Source organism: Rattus norvegicus, chromosome 3 (genome assembly GCF_021556685.1).
Source record: "Rattus norvegicus strain SHRSP/BbbUtx chromosome 3, alternate assembly SHRSP_T2T, whole genome shotgun sequence".
Lineage (NCBI taxonomy): Eukaryota > Metazoa > Chordata > Mammalia > Rodentia > Muridae > Rattus > Rattus norvegicus.
This window is the reverse complement of record NC_141536.1, coordinates 133428593-133452156: the sequence shown is the minus strand read 5'-3', so window position 1 is coordinate 133452156 and position 23564 is coordinate 133428593. Positions and strand designations below refer to the sequence as shown.

Below are 23564 nucleotides of genomic sequence, written 5' to 3'. Positions count from 1 at the left end.
CTTCAGAGTGACAGACAATTTTTAAAAATAGAGGGGGAAAGGAGAGAGAAAAAGATCTGACTTGTTCAGACTGAATTCTCTTTATTTAAAAGACGAGGTTTGAAGCTCATCTTTTCGTTCTGGAAAACAGAGGGAACAGGTTTCCTAAAGATAGTCTCTTCCAGTGACCACAGACTGAAATAACACATTGCAGGAAAGCATCCGAACCTCTTAATCCAACATTAATCAAATTTCAGTTTACTAATTATCCATCCCATTTTGAAGAGACCGCACCAACAGAAAACATCGTCGACTCTGGGATCATAAGCACTATTTTGAAAGTGAGACTTTCTGTTATTCAAATCTCTAAAAAAGGATAATACATGCCTTATTATAATAAGAAGGAGGACAAAGCAGCAGGTCCAACTGGTGATCCCTTCTGTGCGTCTGCAGTGGGCTCCCAGCAGGTTTCCTGCCGCAGTCATTTGCAACATGCTCGAGGAACTTTTTAATCAAAGCCGCATACTTTTTTGGTAATCTGAGTGAGTACAAGCCAAATGCCATCATGGGAGCCCTGACGGGACCTCTTTTTCAGTTTTCTCTAGAACTGAGAAACTCAGAACCCTAAACCATCTTGTTTTGCAGGTATGGTTCTGTGGTCCTATGCATTGAAAGCTTTTTGCCACTGGGACCTAGTGGAGAAGGCTGGTCACTAGGAGTGACCCCCATCAGTGCTGGCCCTTGCCCCTCATCTTACTATATCCGGTGAGCCCACGTGCACTTCCATCCAGATGCAGTGTGTGCACACGGCCTGAGCACAGCCAGCTTAAGGAACAGGCTTTACTTGTGGGCCGAGTAGCATGTTGCCTAAATGCCCCAGTATTTTAGCATGACCGCTCTCTAGGTATGGCTTGTAATTCCTGACAAGACCACGTCTGACAGTCTGTCTGTCCAGACTTTCTGTTGTTGTTGTTATTGTTTCAGCATAGCCACAAACACAAATGGCACCACGTTCAGTGGCTTATAGTTTTTTATCTTCAGCTTATTTCTTCAGTGTTTTATTTCAGGCTCCTATCTCCTGTTTGGCCCAGGGATATAAAAGAGTACAGAACGGGTATCCCTTTGCACGTTCACGCCTTTAACCCTCCAGTACAAAGCTTTGGTCTTTCATCCACCCATGATCAATGAAGGGGCTGCCTCCTAAAGCACTCAGTCTGCTTGTCAGGGAACAAGCCAGCCCTTAAGATGCCAAGTCCCTGTGGCTCCCCTTCATTTGCCTATGAAGTGGGATGCAAGTCTATCAGGGCATCCCAGCCTTGAGGCAGATGTATGCCTGGAAGTGCAAAGTCTCATACCTCCACAAAGGGTAGGGCAGGCTGGCTGGCTGAGGGGATTCTGCATTTATAAGCAGAGTTCCAGAATTCCCCCAGGGCCCACTTTTCAAAGGCAAATTAGTACGTTTGCAACTTGATCCCTGGGCAACTTTTGACAGTTGTTCTAAGAATAATAAAACAGATGGACAGAATAGATTTTGGGGTTTCCATCCAAACTGCCATCCTCTGTGGACTTTAAAGAAGGCGGTGAGCCGATGGGGGGGCTGCCACCAGTCTCCATTGTGCTGGGCCTTTCACACCCAAGACTCATAACTCTCTCCCCAAAGAAGATGGAAACTGTCATCACATTATATTCTCTTGCTGGGTATTCAGCTTGCCTGTGAGAAAATAAATAGGATATGTGGGTTTTTTTCTTTAACACATTTAAAATTAAATGAATTGAAGTCAGGAAAAATAAATTTTTTCAGCTCAAGAAACTGAGCTTACTATGGATATCAGAGGAAAAGTAGAGTTCGTTTGAAATTTAAGCAGCATGTTTATAAAATCTTTTACATATTTAGAGATTTCAACTATTGTATGTTTGTTAATTTTGAAAATAGAATTTATGCCCAACAAGATAAACATATATGGTGACTTCTACATACATTAAAAAGACAGGTGTATCAAGAGAGACGTTAAATTCTCGGATTAGAAGAGATTAGTCCCGAGTGGTGCACTAGACTCTTGTCAGAGACATTGTTTGTGCTTGAGTTTGGATGAGGGGAGCATTTCCTGCTGCCCACTTTGCTGTGGATTGTCAGCCCTTAGGATTTCACTGAAGTACCTTGGAGTCGAGTTTTGTACACTTAGCCATTCCTCTCTGAAATCATATGCCCTCTGGTCACTTCTTGGGTCAGAAAGATCAAACAAGGTCATCTAGGCCTTAGAGATCCAGAGCAATCCTAAGTGGTGTGTGTGTGTGTGTGTGTGTGTGTATGTGTGTGTGTGTGTGTATGTGTGTGTGTGTGTGTGTGTGTGTGTGAGAGAGAGAGAGAGAGAGAGAGAGAGAGAGAGAGAGAGAGGCAGAGAGCTGACCCCACAGGTAGTTTACGTAGATTGTCACCTACGATAGCACACTAGAATAGTACATTTTTATTTATTTGAAAACAAACAGGAAAGAATGTAAAGCCTGTGTTTACCTCTCATGTTCTGCAGTGTCTTACACTAATGCCATAGAACTGGATCCATTTACTTAGGCAGGTTTGGGGGTTATTTTTGCACTACTGGGGATAAAACCCACGTACTACATGCACGCTGTCTATACTCACTCTGACCACTGAGCTCTACCCCCACTCCTCCTATGGTGAAGTGCTTATTCTCAGTGACAAGTCTTAAGAAGAAAGAACACAGGGTGTACTGCCTTTCCTCCATAGCAGTCGTCGTCCTACAAATGCTAGACACATTTCAAAGTGTCTTTGTTATAGGATCATTTTTTAGGCATACATGTATAAGAGCAGGCCTCAGACAGAAGTTGAGTTTCAGTTTTAGACTGGTAGCTAGTTCTTTGGTTTTCAACAAATATTCTAACTCTACCTGTTTCCTTATTTGTAAAGTGAAGAAAATAATCCCTCAGAGAGATTATTGCTAACTATTATGAAATGAAGTATATGCAAAAAGCTTATCCTTAAACTCTAACTGAAATGCAACCTCTCCCACTTGTACCACATAGTCCCACCCCAGTCTTGTCACATGCTAGACTGGTACACAGCCTCCTCCAAGCTTCACTACTTCTCCCGGTTATCCTTGCAGATCTTTCCAGAAAGCAGGAACTTTTCCTTCACGCAGAAATCAAAACAGGTAGCTCAAAACCCTCCATACTACAGAAAAATCCAGAATATTTCTAATGGTCCCCAAATATGGCAACCTCGAGAACTACACTCTGTGCCTAGAACTCTGTCTGCCCCATCCCTCCTTCTAGCATCTTCATAGCTCCCTCCATTTCCTCAGTCTCTCTTTAAAAACATAGACTGTTAGAAAATGTCCTAAATACTAAGCTCTATTCCTTGAGCAGTGATACCTCATTTTTTCTTAGTTCTTGCCATTTCATTGTTGTGTCTTTCTCCCATGAGTCCATCAGCTGCAGAGGGCAAACCTCCCTGTCATCATTTGTGACTCTGTCCCCACCCTAGAGGGAAGGAAAAGGCTTGATAAAGTGCGCACACCATATAAAGAGGTAAGGGAGTGAACAAGTGAGCATCGAATACGTGCTGGGTGGCAGGGGACATCTGGCTCCCTGCTCATTCTCTGTGATCAAAAGTTGTGCCCTTCCGGCTTCCAGAACACCTTCATTCCCAAGCCCTGCCATGCATGCCGTGGGAGCTTTGGAAGTTTGCTTCTGTCTTTCTCCTCCAGCACATGTCTGTGGCCCTGGCATTACTGGAGGTTGAGGAGATGAGCAGCCTTGCTCTTGTGAGGCCTTCTTCATCACTAGGGCTTATTCTGGGATGTATGAAAGGCCTTAGTCATCATACAGTGGTTATTCTGGGTATTTCAAATACAAACTACAGACCAGAGTGAGGGATGGAGGGAGCATCACTAGGGAAGAATGACTTCTGCCTAAGCGCCTCTCTTAGTATCCTTATCTGTTTGTTTTACAAGTCTCAGTAGGCTAGCCAGTTCACAAAGTTTTGTTGAGTTTGTTTTCCAAAAGTATATTCAGACACGAATCATAATTGCTTATTTAAGTGCATCTAGCCTGGAGGAATTTGGGTGAGCTTGCATTGGGAGAACTTAAAGTTGCACCTCTTGTTTCTGTTCAGAGGAAGGAATGGAAACTAGACCGTCAGTCCTCGACTCATCTAAGCAAGGGCACCGGGTACCGCCTTGGGCCCACTGACTGCCTCAGAAGTCTGGATCCATATTATGAAGTATGCTCAATAATATGGATTTTTGAAAGGATTTGATAAAGAGTAAAGAACTTAAAGTATTTTATAGCATAAAATTGTCCCGCTTTTACTAAGATATAAATAGTATCTTAATGCAATGGACTTAAATAGACATGTTATTTTTAAAAACTTTTGTTTAATAGTTCTGTGAATCAGGAAGACCCTCTAGGCTTGACTGACTTTGACTCTGTTTATTTGTTTGTTGATGGTAAAAAACAAAACTTTGTAAAGAGACATACATGGGCTGGGAAATATTGGAGTCTTAGCCATAAACTCCAACAGCGCATGTTCAGTGTTCATTCTTCCCGTCTGTTCTGTAAACGTCCCTCGGAACATTTGGCTAGAGGTTTCTATCCTCCTTAATGTGCAAGTTCCGTGTGTGTGTACGTGTGTGTTGTGTGGTATGGTGTGTGTGTGGGGGGTATGTGGTGTGTGTGGGGGGGGGTGTATGTGTGTGTGTGGTATGGTGTGTGTGTATGTGGTGTATGTGGTGTGTGTGTATGTAGTGTATGTGGTGTGTGTGTGTGTGTGTGTGTGTGTGTGTGTGGTGTATGTGGTGTGTGTACGTGTGTGTGTGTGTGTATGTGGTGTATGTGGTATGGTATGTGTGTGTGTGCGTGTATGTGTGTGGTGTATATGGTATGTGTGTGTGTGTGTGTGTGTGTGTGTGTGTGTGTGATTTAGAACCAGCCTACAATATTCTATTCGTGGTTTGTTTCCTTGTTGTTTGAGATGCTGCAGAGATTAGAGCTTTGTGAAAACACAAGTTAATTCCCATGCCAAAGGCTGTATTCTCCCATGTTTTGTCTTCCTCTCAAGAAGTTAAAATGTCCTTCCCTTATAGTGTAATAGCAATTTAGCTGATCTTAGGATCAGCTCACCAGAGCCACCTCACTTCATTTCCTGCTTCCTCTGGCCTCCTCAGCACAGCAGACTGGACACATCAGTAGACACTACCCTGTTCATACTGCCAAGATTAAGGCCAGAGCCTTTCAGGGAAGCCTGTCCTCTGCCCTCTGCCTAGACAGCTTTTCCCCAGGTGTCGTTCCCCGCCACTCTGAGCTCCCCCCCCCCCTTCCCACATAAACCGTGCTCACACCTACACACATCTGTGCATGTATACACATCTTTAGTGCCACCTGTGGCCTTCCTGTGTGCTCTTTACTACGTGAGCCCTTGTCACCATCTAATTTACTGTAGAATTCACTTATTCTTTCTACCTGTATTGTCCCCACAGTATGAAGAAAGAGATTCTTATCTGACTGTTTCTTTGACTGATATCTACAAAGATAATAGTGAAAATATTTAGCAAATTGGTAAAGCAAGGGCAGCTCAGGATACAGATAATGCTTGTGTCTTCCAGGAGAGCCCCAACCCTGGATGCAGCCTCAGCACCTGCCACAGGATAAATATTTGTTCAGGAAATGCTTGTTAGATGAGTAAATGAAGTCAGCCCTCTGCCATAGTAGAAAAGGCCACCAACTTCACATTTCCTGTTCTAAAAAAGGAAATGAAAAATTGGTAATTCATCTTTCTGTTCAATGACTTTTACAAGACGTTTACCGTGAGATAAAGTGCAGATCTCATGACAGAAAAGACTACCATGGTCTTTCAGGCACATCTTACCTTGGGTCAGTGGTTTGTAATGATTCTGTTTATGAGGTGATGAAATTCAGAACCTCAGTAAGAGACTCATGGAAACCCCAACAGCCTAGTGTGCAGAAAGTGAATGAGGGTTCTGTTGTTGGTATCTCTCACTTGGTCCTGGGATAGGCTCAGGAATGACTGAGCAAGAAATATTCAGATAAAAAGGTAGACAGGAGTAGAAATGGGAGAACTGCCTAGAAAAAAGTAAGAGAAAACTGATTTTAAGTAATGACCCAATCCAAAGGATATTCACAGAAGCAATGCAGTTCAGTTTACTGCTGTCTCCATAGAAACGCACATATAAAGGGGCCTTCTGAGTTCTATATAGATTTCTTAATTTCCCCCTTTAAAGTTGTGTTACATTTTTATTTATTAATTGGCATAAGGGGTGGCATGTGGATTATGCCATGCATGTGGGGTCAGAGGACCGCTTGCTTGCAGAAGCCTGTCCTCTCTATCTACCGTTTGATTTCTAGGGGTCAGGGTCAGGCCTTCGGCCTGGCAGCAGGCACCTTTACTCACTGAACCATCTCTCTGATCCCGTATTCCCAGTTTAACCTGTACTCGTCCTGTGTTCATTGCACAGAGCTGCCAAGAGTCATGAGTTTTGGTGTACTTCATAATTTCATTTGACTTTTTGGGTGAATTTACATTTTTATGCTTGAAGAAGTTAAAAAAAAAACCTACTGGAAGCCATATGATTTACATTGTGGCAGTTTCCGTAAGAAGAATGAATGTTTTGGGGGTCAGTCTTTTAAATATTGGCCTTTAAATTATGCGTGGTCTTCTTCTATAGGAAAAGGGTTTGTGTCATGGGCAGTGAGAGCCAGACTTCTAGTTTGGGGTGACTCTCGGTCATTGGAAGGATGTTCTTGAAATGCATCTACCTTGCTTCCCCTGCATCAGGTTGCCCTCTGGCAGCCGTTCTCCAGCACTGCTGTGGATGAATATAGAATGCCCAGACAGTATAGAATGTTGCCAGGCTTTTTTTATAAAGCTGGAGGTTTCATGTGGCCGCTTGGCTTCTCAGAGAGGTCTGTGACCCACTGACAGGAGAGGGGCAGCAGTGTTTGTCCCCACACACCGTCTTCGTCATGTCCCCATGCGTATTACAGTGACCCTTGTAGGTGCTGGGAAGGAGAGCTGATTTTCATTTGGAAGTGCAGCCCCCCACCCCCACCAGAGCAGATCAATACTTGAGCTGTTTGTCTCTGCGGCTTACTTTCCTTTTGCACAGCAAGACTCTTCTGCAGGGAGCGATCGATGGCTCTAATCTTCAGCAGCCTACAGCAAGTCATGTGAGGCAGAGCACTTAGGTGGCATTACACGGACTGTGGAAGTGGCAGCTCCATGGCAGAGATTCATAGCACCCTCACTAGGGACACATTCCATCCGTGACGGGCGGCTCGCTCAGCCCTCCCTGCCGTGGAACACCATTCCTCTGGAACTTAATACAGGGAAGAAGGACTCTGCCTGGACTGTGTGCATGTTTGTTCAAGCATACATGTGTGAACCAGACAGACAAATGTGCCAACATTCTCTCTATGACTCTACTAACTGTCACTGTGTCCTGGGCAGTGGAATCTACTCTAGAGCCTTGGGCTAGAATTAATTCCATTCTGGCTAATTTTTAAACACTAAAGGTGTGTGTGTGTGTGTGTGTGTGTGTGTGTGTGTGTGTGTGTGTGTGTGTGTGTGTGTGTTGATTTTAGGGGATTTTCATTTTGTTACTGGCAGGACATGGTCATACATGTTTGTAAATCTGGCACTTGGGAAGTAGAGGCAGGAAGATCAATAGTTAAAATTTCATGAAACCCTATCTCAAAAAATACATAAACCAGGTTGTTTTGCTTTGGTTTAATCTTTGAAATCCCAGTGCCTGAAGAGCTCATTTGATGTGCTGTTCATAAAGCATGAGAAGGCAGTCCGCAGTAGTTGTTACATCGGTCTCTGGATGGCTTTTGGCCATTATAAAAGGCTGCGGGATGACGATCCGGTTATCCCTAGACTACTGGGATGCCTCAGGAGCCTGTGCCTGGGAATGAGCTGTGGAATAGCCCAGGTATCCTCTGACAGTGTACCTGAGTTCCCTTCTAGCTTTTCTGTTTTCTTTCAGTGGTCCTGGCATTCTGTGTGGGATTCAGGCTACAATTAGAAGTAAGGGCTAGAGGTAAAGGAAGGTAAATAGGAAAGCAACAGCATATTCGAGTGCGAGTGGCATGGCTGCTATGGTATGATGTCTGTACAACAGGCTGCAGGCAGCAGGGGCAAGCAGTATCCCAGTCTAGTGCCTGCTGCGTGTAAGACCCTCGCAGATGAAGCTGTGGTCTCCTCTGCTTCTTTTTGTTGTTGTTTTTCTAGAACTGCTATTTGTCCAAGCTGGCCTCAGGTAGGGTTTTAGCTTCCTCTGCAGCTGGTGCCATAGGGGTCTGCAACTTCGCTAGCATGTATTTACTCTTCCTCCCCAAGCGCAGCCTTCTAGCATGTCCTCACTGCCATGTTCACTCACCTACACTTGCCAGGCATCTGCATTTTTTTTTTTTTTTTTTTTTTTTTTGCTTTTCCAAAGTGCAGATAAGTCACCTTCTGAAATGCCCCGAATTGAACTTTCCTGGCATAAAAACTTCAAGGAGACAAGTTTCACCCTCCAAAGCCAGGCACTTCCCTCTAACGTTCCCACACACCCATAGGCAGTAGAGAGATGATCATTTGACGCAGTTATGTTTCTTTAAGTGCCTCTAATACTGTATTGGCAAAAAGAGGGTCAGCAGATCCTATCTTCCCAGTCTCACTCCCAGGTGCTGCTTCTGAACAGGAGAGGTTAGAAGCAGGACTGTGGTTTTTATTTTTATTAGTTTTTGTTGTTGTTGTTGCTGTTTTTGTTGTTGTTCATTCATCAAGATAGCCATTGGTCTTTCTGTCTGCCGGACCCTTGCTATTGCTGAGGGTAAGCATACAGAAGGCATGGCTCTGGTCCTCAAGGGGTGCTGCTGGAAGACAGCCTGTTACATCAAAGAGCAATACAGTTTCTTAATGGCTACAATGGCAGGTTCAGCTCAGAACACAGAGCAGTATCCCAAGTCTCTGACCTGGCTTGGAAGAATGAACAGGAGTCACAAGTCCTAAGTGAGGCAAGGACTATTCAGAAAGTGAACACTTTTCAGCCAAGAGCCTCCCCTACACCCAGAACCATCACAGATCTTAGCAGTCAGGGAGCCCCAGATGCTTCTAATAGGCCCATCCAACCCATGGCCACTAGCAATCCTGGCTGGAATTCCTAGAGCCCCCACAACTCCCTACACCCTTCTGTGATCTCCCTCCTTACACTTAAACCTTTCCCTCGGGAGTTGTCTGCTGGCTTATGTTGTGGGACAAAAGGGAGGCCAGGAGGTCGAGCCTCTTAGTGCGCCATGCGCTGGTCCCCAGGAGTACACATCAATTTACTTAGGTTCGACAACTTCTGCCCAGCCCAGGCACTGAGAACTCCACCTGTGTATTCAGTCCATGGGTCCTTCCAGCAGCTGATGAAGGAAAGAGCCACATCCTTGGAACACATTATGCCAGTGTAGGAGTGTGCCATCTGATGAGATATGAAGTGGAGCACAGAGAGGTTAGACAACCTGCTGGAGGCCACACAGTTCCGTGAGAGTGGGAGCTGGGACCTGAACCCAGCAGCAGCTGCTCGGCTTGCACTGCCGAGCCCACTGCTCACCATTTGCCCCTTAAAATTTCCCTGCTACCCAAACAGGCCCGTGGGCCACTCCACACAGTTCAGTGCCACTTTTTAAAACACGTTGAAACTGTTGGGGAGAGTTATAACTTGTAAGTTACAGCAGCTTTTGATAAACTACTAACACCAGTATGTGTTTTAATGAGACTGAAGGCATGAAGGAGCAGATTCTCCTCTCAGGCTTTGTGAGAACACATAGACGCTGGGCTGGCTCCTCTGAAGGCCTGCATTGTCATTGCCAGGCTCATTAGCATCTGCGCTCCTAGCTAGCCCTTGCTGCTCGATAGCTTACCAGCTGTTCCTGCTGCTCTGTACAATGTCGGATGTGTTCAGCTCACTGGGTTCCTGTCCTCGCCGCCGGGAGGAGACAGCCCTTCCACTGGGGATACCCACGTGGCTGCCTGTCAGCGGTGGCACCGAATAAAGTAATAGGCCTTCGCATGGCATATGGTGTCTGGATTCGTACAAGATGCAAAACTCCTCCGCTGCTAATGCAGGGTGACTCATAGCATTGCTAATTTTTCAAACAAAAGCTGACTTCCACACCCACACTTTTAACCCCTCAGGCTAAAAAGTCTTGGGGGGCTCCAGAAAGATGGTTGGGTTTTGTTTTGTTTTGTTTTGTTTTGTTATTTTGGGGTTTTTTTGTTTGTTTTGTTTTTGAGGTGTTGTATGAAATGTGGTCTGATTACTAAAGGCTCACTTAATATTTGGTGAAGTTGTTTCAAATTTCTATTAAAAAATATTTCCTCTTCAGTGAAGGGGGTGGGATTGTAAGCTTTAAGTTTGAATTCCTTCCTCATATTGGAAGAATGTAAGAGTCTGATAGGCTTTTTTTTTTTTTAAGTTACAAAATCAGGCTGGGATAGAACTCAATGGCAGAGAACACACTAGTGTGTGCAAGGCTCCCAGTTCAATTCCCAGCCACACCAAAAGGGAAAGACAGAAAGAGAAGAGTGTCAGAGGCATGGTGTGGAAGTGCCAGAGCTCCTGCCACCGGTGCCCTCTTGCTCGCTCTTCCTTTAACTTTCCATGGAATCCACAGCCCCTGGTGACACAGTGACCTATTTGACAGAAAGTTGTAAGAGAGTGTTCAGAATTCTGTGTGTCACTTATGCAAATAAATACATAAATTTAACACTAAGATTTTTGTGTACTAAAAAGAGATTGTTCACATTTATACAGGTAGCCTTCCTTTTTAATGATCAAAATATTGGCTGTTTTTATAATGATCCCTTATTGAGCATTTTATTTAAGCATTTTAGAGTGGAGAATCTTCACCACCATTTCTGATTATATGTTTCTTAGTCACAGTCTGGCACAGGGATCGTTTGCTGTTTGAATTTGGCAAATGGATTGGCTCCTTGAAGGAACTTCAGCCTATGAAAAATACAGATTTATAAAAAAGACATTATGATCTTATAAATTATAAAAAATGTTTATCTTGTTGTGGGAAAGAAAATAGAGATTGATATTGTTGATAATTATATTTATTATTATTATATTTTGTTTATGTCCCATTTTTGAAAGCAGTTTTTCTTTTTAGTCTACAGATTTAAGTTGAAATTCCCATGTGCTCAGCTTCATGGGAGTTGTCATCTAGTTTCAAAAAATGAAACAAAGATACTGCGTATTCCTGAGCACGCCTTACATCTTAGATCCCAGCACTTGTTTGTTTTCCAAAGGCATCCCAATGTCCTTGCCCTTTGTCATTGGAAGTGAGATGGTGTATTTGGCGAGACAAAAATTTAACTGAGCACTTAAGATCCCCATTTTCAATATGTATAAGGATGTCTGCTTTTGCTGGAAACATCTGTGAGTTGAGAGCTGTAGCTGTTACTACCACAGGCACTTGATTTCATCCTATTCCCAGTCACTCTTATGAGGTGAGACCAAATGCAACAGAATAATCAAACAATTCATGAAGAACAGAAGTGGAGACACTAGCTGGTACTTGGTGTTGGCATGTGATAGATAATAGGCTATCTAACCAGCCTGTGGACCCAGAGTCAGGCTTAGCTCCAAAAGTCACTTGGATGGATGGATAATGTGCAAAACTGTAGCTTCCTCAAAGACATACAGAAGATGAGGTGCACTGGGCCATAATTCACACTCTTAGACAGCCCTACACAATGTGTTAGCCTTACTTTGCAAATGGAAAAACTGAAGGTGTACCAAGCAGAAGTTGGCCTGGGTCTTCAGTAGGAGTAGGGTTAGGCTGAACACCGGGCAGCTTGGCTCTTAAGACCTGATGCTCTTCCTCACTTGTCCCCGGCAGAACAGAAGGCCATTAAAGGTGTAAAGGCTTACAGATTCCTCTTAATTTTAGCATATTCGCTCTGGACTGTCACCCAGACTTTCAACCTGTGGGTCACAATCCCTTGGGGATTAAATGACCCTTTCACAGGGGTCCCTTATATTTACACTATGATTCATAACAGCAGCAAAATTACAGTTATGAAGTAGAAACAAAATAATCGTATGGTTGAGGGTCCCCACAGCATGAGGAGCTATATAAAAGGGTCATTAGAAAGGTTGAGAACCACTACTCCAAACTCTTAATTGTGTGAAACAAAAATTGAACAGCAGAATAGAGGGAAAGTAGAATGAGAAGTGTTCTTGTTTTGAAATTATGTACACAATCCAACCTTTATTTATGTAGCTTCCAAGTTAAAATTTAGTAGAAACATTAAATGCGAATATTCTCACTAGAGGCTAGCCCAAAATAAGCATGTAATTAATATGACTGGCTGTGCATGTCTTAGTGAAAAGTCCCAAACATGCTTCCATTGAAGTGGTGTTCATTTGCCCCTGTTGAGTGGCTTGTACCCTTCCTCTTTCTAAAACAGATGTAAAGGCCTTGCAGCGTAGGCCAGATGTGATGGGAAAGCGAGAGCCAGAGTAGAGGAAACTGTCACAAAAGAGCTTCTTACATCTTAGCAGGGCACTGCAGCCACAGTAAGGACCAAGTAGGACAGAAGTGACTCACGATTAACTATTTTGGACTCCCTGAGCTGTACTGCTGGGTGGGTGTGTCCAGTTGTTACTCCAAAGTTCTCAGATGCTCACAGGAATTGTTCTCTGTCTTAGCTGGAAGACCTAGAAGGTCATTCTAAAGCTTGTATGCAGTGTGTTCCAGACAGCAGGGATGTCTTCAGGGGATTTTTAGTATCCCAGTTACTTTGTATTCCTCTCCCACGAGTCTATAAGATACATTCAGAGATACTCCACAAGTTCATGTGCAGCATAGTCTAGGACAAAAAAGAGGGAGGGACGTAGCAAAACAAAAGTAAAGATTAGTGATAAAGTATGGCTAAAAAGATGATGCCCTCATCTTCTCGAGAGCTTCCCTTGCAAATATATTTTACATGTTCATCTATGAAAATAAAGGGACGCTTGAGTGTCATTCTCAGTTACACACCACATATGTGACAAATACGGTTTCTGTTCCATTCATTTCCACAGCCAGGCATTCGGATATTCTAGTCCAGTGTCATCTGTAGACTCCCCTGCTTTTCTGGGCCAACTTGATACTGGATTGAATGACCTCAGAGGTATGCATATGAGACGCTTCCCGGTTGGTTTCCTTGTTACCATGTTGCAGGACTTGTTGCCTGCAGTCCAGCTCTTCCCTGGTTTGTTTACTTGGGATCACTATGTAATCATTCATTTTATGGAGTCTCATTAAGGACTGCAAACCTCTGTCCCAATTTAGCGTCATTGGAGCGTAGGTAGCATCCATCTGCTCCACCCGCACTGTTTAATTAATGAACCTGGTAATGTGCTCTGTGCCTGAAAAAAGCTGTCTTCTCAGGTTATTGAATGAGCCGCACATTCCAGGTTTTCCTAGGGAAACTCTTGGAAGGCCTCTGTGGTAGGTGCTAATTGTGAACTCGGAACTTGTGTTCAGTCTTCTCTTGAAGACTGACTTAGTTTTCATGTCACGTTATATTCATAAACCCAGGGTCATATCACTGTAAATAAGCAAATTATTGACCAGTGTTCATAATCTTTGTCCTTGCTAAGAGTAAAAATTCCCTTTTTATGAAGCCGCATTTTGTTTCAATCAAGAAAATGTCTACTTGCTATTTTCAGATTTCTTTTTCTGAAATTAAAGTTACAGAAACAGTGGAATTGCAGAAATGTTACTGGTTTTCAATATCTCTGCTGTAGAGAAACCGTATAGCTAAGATCCTATTCAAAGTAATGCAGTGCCCACTGACTTTCCAGAATAGAAAATTGTAAGATTCGAACAAAATACTCTTTAAATTTCAATGTTTGCTTAGTCTTTAGTGTGTTATAAAATCCATCCTGTGTCCAGAGGTACCTTGATAGAAACTTTGATATATGTACCAATGGGGCCCAACAAACCTTGTTCATTTTGTTAAACGTCTGTTACACACCCAAGGCTGGATACTTAATTTTTTATTTTTTTTTCTTCACAAAAGACTAATGCATAGGATTCCCAAGCCTTTCCTTAAAAACTATCTGACATTCCGACTAAGCTCCAACGTCCCCTGTCAAACGCTGTCACACCCTGGAACTTCCTTCTACCATGAGGCGTGTCAGAGTCACGCTGATGCTGTATTCAGGTCTCCTCATCGCATTAGCTCCTGTTCCTATAATGGAAGAAAAAGTTCCTGAATACTCATTTTTCTATTTTTGTTTGTTGGTTTGAGGTTTGGTTTTTCAAGACAGGGTTTCTCTGTGGATCTGTGGCTGTCCCCGAAATCACTCTGTAGATCAGGCTGGCCTCAAACTCAGATCCACCTGCCTCTGTCTCCCAAGTACTAGGATTAAAGGTATACACTACTACACCCAGCTCTGAATGCTCACTTCTCGAAGAGACTTTCACTGAGCCCCATCAGCATGGAGTGGAACAGCTGTCATTGTTACCTCATTTAGTAGTAGAGCTAAAATCACAATTACCAATATTACTGTAAACAGAAAAGCGAAGGCTTGCCTGGTAATGTGCTTGCCTACATAAAAGAAACAAACCCCGGTCTCAATCCTTGTCGAAGCATAAACCCTACAGGCATGATGACGCGCCTGTACAATCCCAGCAGGTGAGAGGTAGAAGTAGGAGGACCAGAAGTTCAAGATTATTTTCACTTCCATTGTAAACTCAAGCCTAGCCTGTGATACCAGAGACCCTGTCTTGAACCAAAAGCAAATGGAGGCGAGGGAAGGAAAGCAGATAAGAGTTATAGGACTAACTAAAGACAGGAGGCCGACACCCTCTCCTCCCCTCCTTCTCTGGAATTTGTAGAGCAGACTACAAAAGGACGAGGCACACTCTTAGGTCATTGATACAGAGCAGGAATCCACAGCTCTATAATGTAGCCCTCTGTCTAAGGAAAAGATTGTCCCACATGTCCCCTCAGAGGTGCTCACAGAGATAATTTCATGATGACAAAGAACTGGAGGACAGTTACAGGATAGGCTTTGGTACTTCCTTTCGTATTTAAATACATAAAATTGCTAGCTGAAGGTCATTTTTATGATTCTCTGTGGCTATTTCATTTGCAGAGAGGCAATAACTATGAACACCCACTCCTTTCCTCCCCAGAGGGCTGTTTGCATGGGGAGCCGTAAGTAAAGGACATCTTCCAGACCTCAGGGTACTGTTGTGGGTCTTCTTGGAAGCCCCTGGGTGCCGAGGTCACTGCCTCTTGAACACAGGTTTTTCTTTAAAACTGTTAGCTCTTACCCCGTGTTTCTGGCTATTCTGGGTGATGTGCCCATGGATGTTATTTTGTCCATAATACAAAGTATTGGGAATCCTGCTTCTGAGAGGAGGACTTTGAAATAATTAGCCTGTGAAATTCAGCCTGGGATGTTAATGAATCCTTAAGTCTGCCATTGGCCCAAACAGCTGCCACCTCTGGTGCTGGCAGTGGATAGCCTGCCTTATTTACCAGTTCACAAAAAGAGGATGTAAACCACCTTGATTTTATTATCAGGAAAAAAAAAACGTAACTTGGGAAAATGATTGTTACTTTAAATGTAACTTTTATTAAAATGTAAAAGAAAGATGATCAAAATTGACCTTTGCCAGACACCAAGGAGACCAGTGTGAGTGGAATTCAGACTGTGACAGAAGGGTTACCAACCCAAAACTTAGCCAAACCACGGCAACCAGGGTGCTCAAAAGTAGACTTTGGCCTTAGTGTCATTTCTAAATGTAAATTTGAATGAAGCCCATTGCTCTTAAGAAGTTGTTGGATGTCCCCTGTTCCATCATGGATCCTGGCCCATGTGGAAGTGGCACGAACTAGTTCAGCCCAATCATTCACTTTATTACCAAAGTAGAAGCCATAGGGCTTATTCACAGTAGTCTGAGTATCATTCTGCAGCAGCAGCTCAGGCTAGTTGCTACTCCCTGGGTGGCCCCGAGAAATGCCAAGCCATCTCTTGCTGGGGGTGGGTGCCCTGGCTTTCCACAGTGCTCCTGGGACACAGGGCACAGGCTTCCCCATGGCATTAGGGTCTGCTGCTTCTTTCCATTATATATCACTGTCAGTCAGGGCAATTAGCATTCCTCTCCCTTTCATTTCTGAATGTTTTCCTTACCTCTCCATCTTCCCTCTGCTTTCCCCTATTCCTCTTCCTCTGCCTCTCCACCTCTTCTTTACCCTCTTTCCTCCTTCTCCTGGTCCCCTTTGTCTGCCTTAATTTCAGAACCTTCTTTGAAAATTTACCTCTCATAGAAAGAAAATTACCTCTCTTTACTGTAAGATGTGTTTTTCAAAAACTTATGATTGTCACAATATTCAACTGAATCATAATTTGTCTAGAATTATTTTTTTGAGTTTTCCAAATGATTTTTACTTACTTTTAAGTTAAACCTTCATAATAGGGAAATGGAGGGAGAGAAAAAAAATCTTAATTTCTTGCTGCATTGCTGTCACTTTTTAACAGAACCTTCCTCTAGCTAGAAATATTGACATCTGCTTAACAGTCCCAAGTGCTGTTGGCCTTCTATCAGAACGTGAAGGCAGGCAATATAAAATGTTACTGACCATCAGTCCTGATAAAGCGGGGAGGTGTGGAAGGTTCCTTAGCAGGAGAGTGATTTTTGGCATTAAGGAAATGGACTCTAGCTAGGTAGGGATGGCTCGTGCTTTTAATTACAGCACTCACAAGGCTAAGACAAGCAGATCTCTGAGTTCTAGGCCAGCCTGGTCAACAGAGCAAGTTTTAGGACAGCCAGCGCTACACAGAGAAAACCTCTCTTGAAAAAGCAATAAATAAATAAATAAATAAATAAATAAATAAATAAATAAATAAATGGAGGAGGAGGAAGGAAGCAAGGAAGGGGACTCTGAGTCATGTAAGAGGAAAAAAAAACTTCGAAGTGCCTTGCTTTGAAGGTCCAGGTTAGTAGGGTGCCTTGGTTCTGGCCACTTCAAGAGTACAACTTTTCAGAAGATGCTCCCAAATTCAGATCTGTAGAGCTTCTTTCAAAGGCATTGTTTGATTTTGGCCAGGTTTTCTTTTAAAGATCATTTATTGTCAACCTAACACAAAATAGAGTCATCTGGGAGGAGAGCCTCAGTAAGGAACTGCCTCCATCAGACTGGCCAGTGGCTAACTGGTGGAGGAGGCTCAGCTGCCTGTGGGCATTGTCACCCCCTGGGCAGGTGGGCGTGGGCTGTGTGAGAAAGCGGGCTGTGTAGGAGAGAGAGAGTAAACCAATAAGCAGTGCTCCTCAGTGCTCTCTGCTTCTGTCCTTGTCTTGAGTTCCTGCTCCGATGAAGTATGACCAGGAAGTGTGAGCTGAAATAAACCCTTTCCTCTCCAGTTGCTTTTGGTCATGGTGTTTATCACAGCAGCAGGAAACAAACTAAGACAGCATTCTTTATATGCTGCTTTCTATATCTGCTTATCATTAAAAACCATGCATAAAATCCTGTTTAAGGGTTAAGTCCAGCTTACCCTTCTACTGCCTAGTGGAGTGGGACCCTGCCTTGTGGCCATCAGGTCGGGAATCAGACAAGAATCCACAACAGTCTAACTAGTTGCCTGTTTATTTCAAAATAACAGCATCCCTTCCCATGTATGACAGGCTAATAAAGACTATATGCCAAGCAAATCAGGGCAACCTACCAAACGTATGATTCCAGGAGCTGAGCAGGCATTGTCCTGTCACCTTCATGCTCAGCACCAACCACTAGCCAATCCATTGGTCAGATCGTCCACCCACCTGCTGTCCTAATTCTAGCCTTTAAGTGTTACAGGTGCCTCTGTCTTCATGTACATCCTTACATACCTGAGATAATCAGCACTCAAGATGGAGCTTCCCAAATGAGAGAACCAGGTGATGGGCAGAGTGTAGACAGCTCATGTGTCTGCAGATTTACATGCTATATGTGATTCTAAGCACTGATGTTTTTATATTAAGATGAAGTTGCATTTGTCTTTTAAGAACTCTTAACGCATGCCTTCCCAATCTGAGCCGTGAGCAGATAGTGGGCATCATTTTACCAAGCCCAACTACACAATGGCACCATATGGAAGTCACCACATTGACCCACCCCGACCCTAAGCAGAGATTGGAGGTGCCTAGGTCTAGAAAGAAGGATTAATGCTACCTTATGGAAAATGGGAGCAAGGAACCATGGTCCCTTTCAGGACTGGGAATGGTTATGTTAGATAGCCCTCCCTCCCTAGGGCTCAGTTTGTCTTGTGCCCTGAACTAAGTGCTTCATACAAGTATCACATGTCACCATCTAGACTTGAGAAACCACATCCTACAGAAGGGTCTGACTTCCTGAGGTGTGCCCAGAGAATAGATAATGCTAGACTTGGAACTTGAGCTGTACAATCATCAAGACACATTTGTAAGAAAAGTCACACATTAAATCAGACTAGCAGCTTGGCCAGAAGGAGGAAGTTGAGTCCCCTGGGTGAGGCTGAACTGGCTGAAACAAGGAAAAACAAGCAGCAGCAGCATCTCAGTAGGATGCCTAGGGCTTGAGAGGGACCTGGAGATGCAAGATGAGAGGAGAGCTCAGAAGCTACCACAGACACCATTGCACAGTCCTACCTCCCTGAGGCATTTGTTTACTGTGCCTCAGGGGCATTTTCCTGTGCTACCCACAAGTCATTTGTTCTGCCCCCCTTATGTAAGGAATGAGTGTGGTCCCTCCAAATCGTGGCCCTGGGCCTCTGAGATTTTTATGAGCCTTCTCTGTTTAGACCTTGTTAATTGATCAAAGGGTTAATAGTATTGAAAAGTATGTAGCTTTAAGAAAAATGTGGATATTAATGCCTTTCTTTAATCTATAATAATGACTGGTTTTAGTCAGAATGCTTTAAATGCAGCTATTGTAAAATTTCTGCCCTTGTATCAGTGGTTAAGTACCTTGGTTCATTGATACAGCTTTCAAAAGTTCAAAGGCTATGCTAGCATATCTTTGTCTCCTCCTCTTTTAACTGCAAAGGAAAAGGTGTCCTTGTATCAAGCCTTAGCATTTATCTGAAAAATAAAATTGGGTTCAGTTTGTGCATAGGTTTTCAGAGAGATTAAAGTGGGCATCACACAATTTTTCCCTGTGAAAGGCTGCCTTTGATGTGCCTTCTGTCTATTCATACAGAAGTGTCAGGCATTGTTTTTGAGCCATAGAAGAGTGTCCGCTTTGTCACGGGCACATTCGACAGCCTTTGTGTTGGAGCCTTGTTCAAGGTGGATCTTATCATTCAGAGACAATGTTACTGGAAACGTGCATTGTGACCAGACACCAGCCTGCCTGGGAAGATAAATGGCAAGAAAAAGCCCAGGCGTTTATCAGAGATGATCAGGAAGCAAGCTAGGAGCATGCCTTTCTGAGTGTCCGATTGGAGGTTGCACTCTTGGTACTTCACCCACCAGTAACAGGAATGCGAGGGCGCTGGCTTTGCTTTGGCGCTGGGTTTGCTTTTGATCTTTTGATGTCTCAAGTCGGAGAAACTCGGGGAGGTGATTATGTTTAAGACCACAAAGCAGGGTTTACACGCACATCTTGAACAAGATTAGGGTGAGGGAATCTGAAAGCATGCTCAGGAATGGTGTGCTAGCTAGCTTAAAAATCTGAGCTCTCAGACCGTGCAAGATTCTAAATGTGTGCAAAGTGCCCTTCTTGCAAAAGGAGAAGACAAAGAAAAAGTGTGACTTGCCCAAGGCCTCCAAGTCAGTAACTAGGAGTGGTACATCCCACAGGTTCAGTCGCAGCCCTGCTTCCCGCCTCCCAGCTGCTGTGCTGTGCCACTGCTAAGCCTGAAAACCCGCTTCCAGACTCCTTTGCATTTGCATATCAACTGAGGTTTGCCTTTCTTGCTAGATTTATTCAATCGTTTTCATCACCAAGAAAAAAAAAAAGCAAGATCTTTCCCCCCTTAAATGAAAGGGAAATCCAAACTTATTTTCCCATTGTCTACTCTTCTTTGTGATAGCTAATATGTTCTTCGGGAGATTTAACTTTAGGGGAGAAAAGAACTCCCAGGTTTGTGTTGTGTTGTGTTTTGTTTTTCTTCACTCTGTTCTAAACGTATCTCCTGGTCTTGGGGTTTATCAGTGTTGAGTGCTTGCCCAACATATGTGAGTCCCTGTATATGGCACTATGGGGAAAAAAATGGATTAACTTTAAAAATTACTTCCATGTCAACTAAGACTCAGATCAGAGGACAATAGTATTTAAGTGGCTTTGTTCTACCCTGGACTCGTTTCTCTGCATATCCTCTTACAGCTTCCCAGAGCGGTCCAGCTGTATCTGAGGCTGAAGGCCATTCCTCTAAACACGGGCAACAAACTACATCCCAAGAAGAGGGAGTAGTCCTCCTATACCCACTCTCTGATACTTAGGGAGAACAGAAAGGAGGGAAGCCTTTCAGTCCATGACTTTCCTGTCCCCGTAGTCTCTGCTGCCAAGGATCACAGATAACAGCTCTCCAGAAGGATGGAGGCAGGGAGACACATTCTAGCTGTCCATCAAATTCAGTTACCACCAGGCCTCCACAGGGCCACTGTGTACCTAAACACTGGTAATAGTTCCTGGCTTGGAGATTAACGACCGGCCAGCACACTGCCGCCTTCCCTTTTTGTGTGTGAGAAAGCTTCTCTGATGAAACAGCCCCCAGAAGCATCTATGCAAATTTAAAAGTCCTCCTGCAATAGAAAATTGGAAGGTGAATTCTGAGTCAAAGTACTATTTCCTTTCCTCACCACTCCATTACAGCGTGCCTTCATTTGTTTTCCATTTTCGAGCGAGTGTCAGCCTGTATTAAAATGAAGGCAAAGCCACACAGACCTATTCCAAAGAAGCATTTGGCCACCAAATGAAAAATAGAGCCAGGATCCGTGTATAAATTATTCAGAAATTCGGTAAATAAACATGCAAACTTCTAGCTGGGGCTATCGCTATTGCATTTATTCAGTCCAATAAGGAGAATTTAATTTAATGGATATTCAGCAACATTGTTCGGCCATCAACAAAAGGCACACTGTCTTTTATGAATAACTGATTTTCTCGGGGCATTCTGAGGAACGTGGGTCCTCGTTAACCCTAGAATGGCTAGCTAATGTAATTGAAGCTCGGCCACCTGGCAGCGAGGTTGCCCGTCAGCTGCCAAGGAAGGCCGGGGCCGGGAGTACCAGGTGCTCAGCTCTCGCTGTCTGATTGTTACAGTGGGATAAACAGCGTGATTGCACAGTATGGCCGGGGGCGAGGATCCAAGACTGCTGCCAACCAGAGAGCGCGCTTTCTTCCCTGGTCTTTGACAAGGGGGGGCAAAAGTGCTCCTATTCAGAGCAGGTAGGGCTGACAAAGCCGAAATGCTGTCTGCTGCAATTAGGACAGAAAAACGAGACGGGCCCAAGCATGAAGCAGGGGCGAGCGAGCCTCGAGTACCTGTTTCTGCTATACCACAAAGCCGGGCCTCTTTAGTGCAGGCTGGGAAGTTAAAGCATAAAAATGTAAAAGAAATTCAAGCAAAGGAACCTAACTGCTGAGTGACCTGTGTTTTTTATGGCACATTGGCTTTATTATTTCAAAGCACAGGGCTAAGTCGGCACAGTATGATAAACTTTATTTAGGCCTGACTTCCATGGCAACCCAAATTCCCTGGTTCTTCGATTATACTTAATAAAATCCTGGGCCAGGTCATCTCTCTCTGCCTTGCTTTCTAAAGACCTACGAGTATCTATATTTAACAAATGAAAAGACTTCTTGCTCTGTGGATTCTTTATTTTTAGTAATTTCTTTAAGCACCACTACCCATGTGGAGACATAAAAGGAAAATAGTATTATTCAGCCTTTTTTTTAAAAAAAAAAATTAATTAACAAATACACACGCTGACCTTTCCAAGGGGTTTAGAATGTGAAATGGTTCGTTAAGCTCCTGTTAGGTGAAGAGTAAAGAGCTCTTCCCCCCAACAGCAAGGGGGAAAAAAAGGCTCTCTCATAACACATTGATTTATTTCATTTGCTAAGCACAGGAACCATGAAATGTTTCATCCCCAGCAACACATTAAATATGTGCAGAAGTAAAATTGCAGCTGGAGTGCCCTGGACTTTGTCCTCGTGGTGTGTACATTTCAATAGGCTGGGAGGAAAAAACAAACGGTAGAAAGATCCCTTTCTGAAATTAAATTACCTGTTTTGTGTTGCTTTGAAGCCGTGCGTGTAGCTGTTGGTTCAGATGACTGACTACTCCTCCCTGTCGCTTTTCCATTGGTTCATCCCACCAGCCTCCCCAGCCCAGCCTGGGGTCAGAATCTGTGGCTGAGAATAGAAATGAGGAAAGCGGTTCCAGCCGGCCCCCCAGCCTCTCACATGGCACCTAGCTATAAAAGACACAGGGTTGCTTATTTTATTATAACCTATGGCGACTCTGCACTGCTTCTCAACCTGTTATCAAATGACAGTCGGGCCACTTAGTGATATGTGGAGAGATCGACTTAGACAAGAGTTCCAGTTCCCTGGCCTCGGTTTCCACTGTCTGAAAATGGGGCTTGCGAAGACCATGATTCAGGTTTCACCAGTGTGACTCCCTTCCTTCCCACTTGCTAATGGCCGCTGAGAAGGGACAGATCTGAGGAAGAAAAGGAACATGGTTTCCTGCAAGGTTGTTCTTGAAGGATTTCTGTCCCCAGTCTCCTTTCACATTGAGTACTCTGTAAAGACAAAGTAAATGTGTATACATTTTGTTGTTGAAATTTTAATAGACTTTTATTCTCCTTTCTTGAAATTACTTTTTTTTTCTATCTCTTTAATTAGAGACTCACATCTCACAGGCAACTCTGCCTTCACCTTCATGGAACTGTAGACTGGCTCAAAATTCCCCTCCTCACAGTGGACATGGGGCTGTGCCCAGCCTCTCCATGGCGGTCCCCTCAGCTGTCAGATATGGCTGGAGTTGATGATGTGGCATGGGGGGAGAGGCAGAATTCCACAATTAGGCTGTATGTCTCACTGTGGCCACACACCCCTACCTCACCCCACCCCCCTGAGTCTGTAATGTTAGAGTCGTTGGTGGCCCTGTCATTCTTAACCGTCCTAGAGAACACCTAAAAGAATAAAGTACTCAGCCTCCTTTGTGCTTGAGGCCCTTCTGCCCTTCTCAAAATGTAAGTAAAGAAAAGAAAGCCCATAGTTTTACAGAGGAAATCAATTATAGTGGAATGTTTTTATTTTAATAATACATTTTAATTAAATAGAATTATATCACTTTCCTCTTTCCCTTTCCTCCCTCCAGCCCCTCTAAGGTACCCTTCCTCCAGCTCCTCCCACGGCTCCCACTCTCAAATTGATAGCCCTTTTTCTTTGATTATTGTTTTATATATATATATATATATATATATATATATATATATATATGTGTGTGTGTATATGTGTATGTGTATGTGTATACGCATGCATAACTGTAGGCAAGTACTGACTGCTGGGAAAGGGAGAGTTAGCCTGAGCTAGG

General features: G+C 43.7%; 1 protein-coding gene and 1 long non-coding RNA gene across 4 annotated transcripts in view; one reads left to right on the top strand and one right to left on the bottom strand.

Moving 5' to 3' along the window:
• Positions 1-23564, top strand: part of Ralgapa2 (Ral GTPase activating protein catalytic subunit alpha 2) — a 282313-nt gene that overhangs the window by 224050 nt on the left and 34699 nt on the right.
• LOC108350486 (uncharacterized) lies at positions 1523-6160 on the bottom strand. Its single transcript, XR_015684654.1, has 3 exons — positions 5864-6160; positions 3370-3477; positions 1523-1690 (listed from the first exon to the last, which is right to left on the bottom strand). It is a non-coding gene; the product is annotated as an uncharacterized LOC108350486 (long non-coding RNA).